This window comes from Chinchilla lanigera, unplaced genomic scaffold (genome assembly GCF_000276665.1).
Source record: "Chinchilla lanigera isolate Chin_1 unplaced genomic scaffold, ChiLan1.0 scaffold00052, whole genome shotgun sequence".
Lineage (NCBI taxonomy): Eukaryota > Metazoa > Chordata > Mammalia > Rodentia > Chinchillidae > Chinchilla > Chinchilla lanigera.
Genome location: NW_004955453.1, coordinates 3,068,489 through 3,077,343, shown reverse-complemented (window position 1 = coordinate 3,077,343; position 8,855 = coordinate 3,068,489). Strand labels below are relative to the sequence as shown.

The 8,855-nt window shown below is 45.8% G+C and overlaps 1 pseudogene; it reads left to right on the top strand.

Moving 5' to 3' along the window:
• The first annotated feature begins 1,403 nt into the window (after positions 1–1,403).
• LOC102004140 lies at positions 1,404–2,190 on the top strand (annotated as a pseudogene).
• Positions 2,191–8,855: the final 6,665 nt, after the last annotated feature.

Below are 8,855 nucleotides of genomic sequence, written 5' to 3'. Positions count from 1 at the left end.
CTCTGCTCTAGTCACATTGGAGGCTGACGAGCCTACACCCATCAGAAGCCCAAGGACACTGTTCTCGGGAGGACACTTCCTTTGAGACTGTAACTGTCACCCTTGTTTCTGACCACACTTGGGTCTCTAACCTTGCTCTTTCCATAGGCTGTCCTGAGACTGCCCAGCCGATTCGAAATGCAGCAAAAGGTGTCTGCCAGTTTTCACTTTCCTCCCTTTGAGTGGGGCCCTTTGCTGGCATCCGCTGTCCGTGTTAGAGGTCCTCATTTTTTGCATGCTGAGAGTGACATGTGTGGGGGTAATGCCAGTAGGGGTGGCCGGTGACTGTGACCTCTGCCTGCATGTCACTCGGATGGGGGACTCTGTCATGACTGTCCTGCTCTTTCACATTTACTATAATTGTGATGGAAAATTATCAGGACCTGTGCCCATAACCAAATTTTGTAAGACCTGTAAGCCCAAGGATGGTCCCCACCCGCCTGCTTCAATTTGGAGGTGGGAACCGCATGGGAGTTTAAAGTTTGGGCTGTGTCTAGGTGGGGAGCGACGTGGGGAAATAGGGAAAAGTGGCTTGGACCCCTGACAAACAGAGCCATGAGGGCAAACCTGCAGACCCAGGAACCCTATATTTTGATGCCTGTGTGGCCCTTAATTCTGCTACCAAGGTGAATTAGGAGGGGGAACTAAATTTCCCCTTGTAAGATGTGGAGGCCTGGGATAAAAAAGAGAGTACAGCTATAATACCAAATATATGTGTCCCTGGGAAGTGGGTTGGTGTAGCGAAATGCTCGAGCTCAGCTGTGTACTGGTCATGTACAGAAAAACGGAGTCACATAGTCATCTATACAGAGAAGCAACACATGGGTCCTAAGGTCCAACATTCCTGGGAGGCGATGGCTCACCTGAAAGAAAAAAAAGATTCCAAGACCAGGTAGGAGAACTGATCTTCCTGGGACAGAGATTCTTTATGAGGCCAAAGGGAACACAGAATGGTGGAGATATGAAACAAGTCAACCCCTTAGCTCAGTTCCCAGACTTGAGCTCCAAATGGAGATACGTAACTGCTTCCATCCCTTGGTCTGCTCCCAAGGGGCTATACTGGATATATGGGAAGAAAGCCTATGCTCAACTCCCAGCAAATGAGGCAGGAAGTTGCATCTTGGGCACCGTCAAACCGTTTTTCTTCCTCCTGCCCTTACGCCAAGGACATTGTTGGGCTACCCTATATCCACTCGCTCCTATGAGAAAAGGAGCATAACCATAGGTAATGTAAGAGATGCCAGGGAGTGGAAGTTTCCGAGGGAAGACTCTCGAGCAAGATCAAGACCGCTAAGAGAGGCCTCCTGAGCTTGCTCCACATTTCCCATCCACTCCTCAGACCGTTTGTTCAGAGACGCCAAACAATGTTGTCTGAAACGTCACCAGATTTTACTGAGACTTCTGGTGCTGAAAGAAAGCAAGACTTCAGGAACGATCACCCAGAGGAGAGATAGAAACCAAGAGTGAACGAAGGGGTTGAGCCGGTATCTAAGCTACAGATGAAGAAGCTAATGAAACAGAAACGACGGGGAAAACAGTGAGAACTCCGCAAACAAAAGCGGAATGAAAAACCCCAGAGAGAGAAATTAGAGCCGCAGTGTCACCTGGATTCAAACTCAGATGGAAATGACAGGCACCGTGCTCGAAGACAAGCTGCCCACAGCACACTCGGCCTTAATGTTGACTGTCTTTTGATGGTTTGATGGCCTTAAAGTTATTAAGAAACTTCATGAGCAGATTCAGCGATAATTATGCAGAAAACAGAAGAGCACTGCGTTCTGTGAAGCTATACTTGACAAGCCATGGAGGCCAGTCGAAAAAGAACAGGGATGACAGTGACAAAGGATGGTTCATCTGGAAGGATATATCCACATCAAACCAGAGCACTGTGGTGAACGCATACAGAAAGAAGACCTGGTCCATCTTACATCAGACTCCCCTAGCATCATAGAAATCATAACAATAAAACTGCTCATATGCTAAATCTGTGTGATTGGAGATCACAACTATCACAAGGGATTCACATATAAACAAGCCTCAGATTATGGGGTTGATCATGCCCAGCTTCCCCTTGGAAATTTTGTGAAGATGAATAGTTGGAAGGTTCTGGAGGTTAATTATGTATTTACTGTCACGGGCTTTCAGCTGTAAGGAGCTGTTTCCACAGAGAAAGCCTGTGACAGTTCTTCCCAGGACCAGCGGGCTGCAGGACCTGAAGGTGGATCAGTCAGTGAGAGGAAACAGCAGGAATGAGCCAGATTCACTACATCCGGACGACGCTCAGGATGAAGAGAACCACTGAGTCCACAGCGAATCTGCCACACCAGCACCACCTGGTTCCCTTTGGGCTTAGGGATCATTAGGAGGAAGAGACAAGGATTAAGATTTAAAAGTGTATATCTTTTGCTAAGAGTTGAATGAGAGTTTTAGAAAATTTTACTTTACTGCCTTCGTGGGGTGGTGCACCTTCATTTCCTTTCATTTCCTGGAATGTACCCTCCAGAGTGCACCTCCTGACCTTCAGCTTTATTATTTTATGCTCAGAGCAACACCTTCTGATCTATGGCCTGTTTATCCGTGAGAAAGATATTTATACATGTACTATAGTGTACTAGAATGTTGTATAGGGGAATTATGCAGCTTTCATTTTCAGTTTAGGTACTGCAAAGAAATACTTAGGAGAGGTTTTTTTTTTGTATTTTTTTTTTTTCCGGTACTGGGAATTGAACTCACAATTTTGCACTTGCCAGGCAGGTGCTGTGCCGCTGAGCTAAATTCCCAGCCCCTGCAAAGAAATACTATAACTCTGGGAAGAAATGCAGTTTGCTGGAGACAACTTCATCTCCTTGGGGCTGTGGAGCCCGACCTGTGCTTCCTCTGTAGTGTGTCTCATGGAAATAATCATGCAAAGTTGAGAATCTCTTTAATACATTCTCTTAACTTCTATAATGGTAATAAGTTACTTCAGTTATACAACTGTTTGCTGGCTAGATTATTTTATAAGGCTGTTATTTTTGAAGGATCAATTTCATCTTTACTGAATTTAAAATAAAACAGATCTTAGTTTTAAAAAAAAAAGGTGATAAATGGGCACCAGAAAAGATAATCCAATACCATGGGCTGGCCACTTGGGCTGAGGATCCGATGTCGGGATATCAAGCTCCCATTTGCATGTTCAATAGAATAATTAGATTACAAAGTATACTAGAAATCATAACAATAAAACTGCTCATATGCTAAATCTCTTAGCTAAGCAACAGACATAAATTTGAAATGTAATATATCAAAATAGATTAAAGCTAGATTACCTTCTAGCCAAAGGAAAAAAAAGTTTGTGGGAAATTCAATTTAACCAATTGTTGTCTTCAAATAGATGATAAAGACAGATGATCAAAACAAAGTCACTAAGAAGTTGCAAAAGTTAGCCCAAGTACCAGTCTATATCGGTCAGGGTTTACTAGAGAAACAGATATAACACAAGATATACAAATGTACAGGAAATTACAAGATTGCCTTACGATGGCCAGCCACAGAGTTGGATGAGAAAGTGTGCAGAGGGTATCTGCATGCTGGAGTCTGAGGGGTCCTGTCCAAAGTCTGGAGCTTACTGCATTGTCCATGCAAGTCTGTATTAGGAGGCTGATGGGTCTGCAGTGGAAGACTGAAGAGTCCCCGGCAGAAGCCGAACAGTTTGCGCCAGAAGCCAGGAGATGACATCCAAGCTGAAGGCCAAGACTGGAGCTCCTCCAAGGAACCAGTTATCAGTCCTTTCCCGTTTCCCTTTTATTGTATGCAGGCTACCTGTCCCAGGGAGGCCCTTTACACCTACACCATCTCCATGCCCTCCTCTTGCACAGGCTCAGGATGTTTACAGGGGACAGACCCTGGCCCCCTGCTGAGTCACTTAGTTAAACTTCTAAACTTCTCAAGTTGACACAATGAACAGTATCCTAGGGCGGTAAGGGCATGTCCTCTACGGCCCAGGATGTAGAACTGCTGAGTTATTTAGTAAAGCTTCTAGACTTCGCAAGTTGACACAATGCATCTACCATTACAATCCACTGCTCGTCAACCTAGCAACCAGACACATTTCTTTAAATTGGTCTCCAGATACAAAGACATGCTAATAATACACCTAACATGCTATGACTGTGCTGTGTACAAATGGAAAGGCACTAATTCCCTCACCAGAACAGAAGATAAGTTTTCCTGGGGTCATGCTTATTCTTACCATTTCACAATTTAAACATTATAACACAGCTTTAACAGCCCTTAAGGACCAACATTAAGTCTATCAATGTTATATTACATTAGAACCATATTAGGGGAGAAATAATACAATTACAATCCTCTTTTCTGCAGCTGATCCTGGGGTCATAGCTGGTATTGAGAGTTACCTTCTCCCACTACCCATTCTGTATTCCCTTGGCCTTCAGCAAGCACCTCAGCAGGTCTTGGTTCTTTCCCTGGTGGAGTGACTCGTACCTTCATGCCTGAATGTTCTTGGTCATTGGTCATTGTGCCTATATTAGGTTGTCATAGTTTCCCATTGATTTTAATAACAGGGCATGGTAATACTAAGAGGCACCCTAAGGGATCTCCTGCACTCCACGGATATTCTTCCTTTCCCCCATTGTGAAGTAGTAGTCCAATTTCCCCTGGACAGTATGGCTCAGTACTTCACAGTATGGGTCAATATGGGTACATACTTGACAGTATGGGTCGCCCCTGACAGCACTGTGACTCTCTTTTCAGCTTGTTTCCTCAGAGGCATGAGGAGACCAGAATGACCAGGGAGAAGTCTTAGCTTCCAGTTCAATGGTATCTTTGTTGTGCTTCCTGGTACAAGCCTTCTGCCCTCTGGAACTAAGGCTCCTAAGCCAGCAGAACATAATGTTGTGGGGACAGGAAGCAAAAAGTTTGCTAGTGGATCCCTAGCGGTAATGGTGAGTAGTAAATTCCTGCTCCACCCCTTGATTCGTGGACTATGGATCCTGGCTATGGCAGACACAGTACTGCATAGTGGATGCTGATTCAAAGCATATACTCTAAAACTGCTTGTGCACTAAATCTCTCAGCTAAGCGACAGACATAAATTTGAAATACAATATACCAAAATAGATTCATGCTAGATTATCCACTACCCAAAGGGGGGAAAAAGGTTTGTGGGAAGTTCAATTTAACCAATTGTTGTCTTCAGATAGATGATCAAGGACAGATGATTTTTTAAAAAAATCACTAAGAAGGTAACAAGAGTTAACCCATGTAGCAGTCCACACCTAAAAAAGATGGAATCAGAGAAAAATGTTGAGAAGATGGTTCTTAGCTTTAGATGGATTTAAAAGCATGGTGAGAGGATATAATGCTATCTTGGGAGTCTGCTTGATTACTCTCTCTCTGCTACTGGTAGGAGAGTCTCCAACTCTATGATAAAAACCACTATAGACCGAAAGACAACGTCCTGTATTATGTGGGCTAAAGGGCATTAACCTATAAAGGACTATGTAAACATGACTACGGATGAGACAAAACACAATGAGAAAAACTGATGTAAAAGGTGAGGCTCTTCAGCAGAGCCTCCAAGGGGGGATGAGGGAGGAAACCACCTCCTGGGGTGGAACTGGGCACTGAGGGGTTAATGCAGCAAAGCTTCCTGGGAAAGCCGATAGCTACGGCTGCAGCTGCATACAGACGCAGCTACAGTGTCACGCTGGCGGAGCATAACGGCCCTGGAAGGTCCCGCCAGAGTTTCTCACTCCTCTAACGGCTGCTCCACTTCTGTGTCTGTTCTGTAGTCATCTCCCTTGGTGTCACCCTGCAAGGAGAGATTTCCCTGTAGAAGCAATATAAAAGTAAAAGCAAAGCCTTGCTTGGGGCCCTTGGGAGGACACACGGCCCCTGTGGAGACACCGGCAAATAAAGACGCCCTTTTCTCCTGTTCCGTGTCTGGGGGGCTTTGTTTGGGATCTCATTTATCTCCTATTTCACATCCACATCCATGCATGCATCCTCTCATCTGTCCATCCTTCCACCCATCCCACCCGCTCTTCCTTCCTTCCTCTTTCTCTACCTTCTTCCATCCATTCATTCATCCACCCATCCATCCATCCATCTTCCTTGCTTCCGTCTGTCCATGCCTTCATTCATTTTGTTCCTTTGTTTTTTGAGGCAGAGTCTCACTGTGTCTTTCAGGCTGGCTTTGAACTCACTGTGTAGCCCAGGCTGGCTTCAAACTTGCAGCAATCCTCCTGCCTCAGCCTCCCGAGTGGTGAGATTATAGGTCTGCATTACCATGCCTGGTGCTTTATCCACTTAACAAATATTTGAGCAGACCACACACTAGCTCAGAAGGTACCAGGATAAACACAGTCATTCCCCCTTCTGCCTCATCACTCCCTGCCACCAAAGGTTCCCAGTGAAGCCCCCACATAGGCAGGGTTGGGAGGTGTCCCCCAGGAACCTTACTTCCTTTCTTCCTCCACCAGGCCCTCAGATGTTGCATTTCTGAGGCCCTTGCCCTCCTGTGTGGAGAAGGACATTGTTTGATTAGAATGCATTGAGGACACAATGATTTGTTTAACCTTGAGGTTATGATCTTCCTATCCACCTGTCTCAGCCTCTTGAGTGCTGGGATTACAGGCATGTCTCGGATTACATGTGGAAAAGGATAATCATTTGATTACCCTTGCTAAAACATTTTGTATCCACCCACTAGTACTAGCTACACCCTAGGTTCTTGCTCAATAAAAGGTGACTGAAATTGGTAGGCGGGGACAGTCCTAGCGGCTGCAGTCCGAGAGGCTGTCAGCCCCTGATCCCAGACTTTTGCCTCTCTTGGTTTTCTTGTCTCTCTTTACTTTTCTCATTCAAAAGGGACCAGTTCCCCCTGGAGAGATAGGGATGAGTAGTCCCACACTCCTGCTCACTCTTTTCATGTCTCATTCATTTAAAAACATATTTTGAGGGGCTGGGGATTTAGCTCAGTGGCACAGCACTTGCCTGGCAAGCTTGAGGTCGTGAGTTCAATTCCTCATACCAAAAGAAAAAAACAAATAAAAAAAAGTTGAAAAAATAAAAACATATTTTGAGCTGCTCCTAACTGCAAAGAGCCATGGTACCTGGTGTGCACACGCGTGTGTGCACGCATGCGTGTGTGCATGTGTGTATGTGTGTGTGCAAGGTTAGCACTGGAACACAGACACTCAGTGCCCAGCTCAGAGTGCCTGTGATCCTCACCCTTGGGTGCCTGGTGGAGATGTCGGGCGGAACAGGAGCCATCCCTCTCCTGGGTGAGCAGGCAGCAAGGGCGCGGTGCTGGATGGTGTGGGGAGAGGGGCGCGGCCTGACTCCCCGACTCACCACCTTGGCAGGGTTTGTGTTTTTCGGTGCTCAGTGTGATGTCTGAGGAGCCAGAGTTGAAACAGCCTTCCACAGGGAGACCTTGCGTTTCCTACTTTTACTGAGCACATAGGCTCTGTGGGACCGTGCTGCGCTTAGGGGCTGTCACTGGGAGTGTTTCTCAGGGGAACCTAACCTCCTTTCTTTTCTATCCCGTCTCACCACTTCAGCACAGACCCCTCCTACAGAACGAGCACAGTGAAAGAGGAGAAATATAACTCCCCAAGCGGCTTGACGTCAGTGTGTTGAATTTGTGTCCCCATATTATAGACAGCTAAGTTAGGCAGAAATATCCTAGGCAGTCAGACAGGGCTGGGCTCTTGAGGGGGTCAGTGCAGAGGATGAAAACACAGCACCACTGGAGGTGCATCTTTTGGAGGCCAGGTCCCAAGATAAAGACGGAACGACCAGACCTACGTGCCTCCGCAAGGGGTGAGATAAGCGGCATTACTTGGCCGATTACCAATGGGTGATCAGGACCTCCAGACTCATCTCCTTTGAAAAGGGTCCTTGCTTGTTCCATGCACATTTGCTATGTGACCTGTTTGCCCATTGGATCAACATTAACTAAGGAACCTTATTGGTTGATTATAGTTTTGTCCCACGTTGTACCCTCTTTGTGATTTTGTACCCACCTCTGCAAAACTTCCTTTGAGAAGTGGGCTCATTGGCAGCCCACTTTCAGGAGCTATCTCTCTGAATAAAATTTTCCTACTCTTAACCTCTTTTGTTTCTTAAAATTCATTCTTCAATTTTAAGGAACATGAACTTGGTGTATCTGACATCTAGAAGGTTGGGAGTTACATTTATTTCCCCTATATCACCCTGAATACCTAAGAATGAATTCCAGGGGACCTCAGAAGTTAAGAATAGGAAATGTTTATTGAGAGCTAGCTCCTGAGAGACAGTAGGGCCCTTGCGTAGGTGACCACGGAGCCCCTTTGTCAGGGATAATTTAAACAGCAAAGTCACACTGTGGGTACAACATGGGTCAAACTATAATCAACCTGTAGGATTATCAGCATCACTGGTTAGCTAATATGTATCCAAAAGGGAAGCAGGTCACATAACAGGGGTACATGGAAAGAACAAAGGCATTTTGGGGAAGGGATGGGTCCAGATGCTCTGGTTCCTGAAGCCTATCTAAACTCACTGGATGGGGTGGTATTAGTTACAATACAATCTCAAGTTACTGTTTACCCCGTAGGGAAGCATGGCCATTGCATCTTTACCTTGGGCCCGGCCTTCTTCAGATGTGCCTCCAGGCACAATTCTGATGTCTTTATCTTTGTGCTGACTTCCATGAGAGCCCAGCCCCTCTCTGACTGTGTATTAATTCCTCTCTTACTTAGCTGCCTACACAAACAGCACCATTTCAGTTGGTGTCCTGGCTTCAGTCTCTCCTGATTGCCGATTGC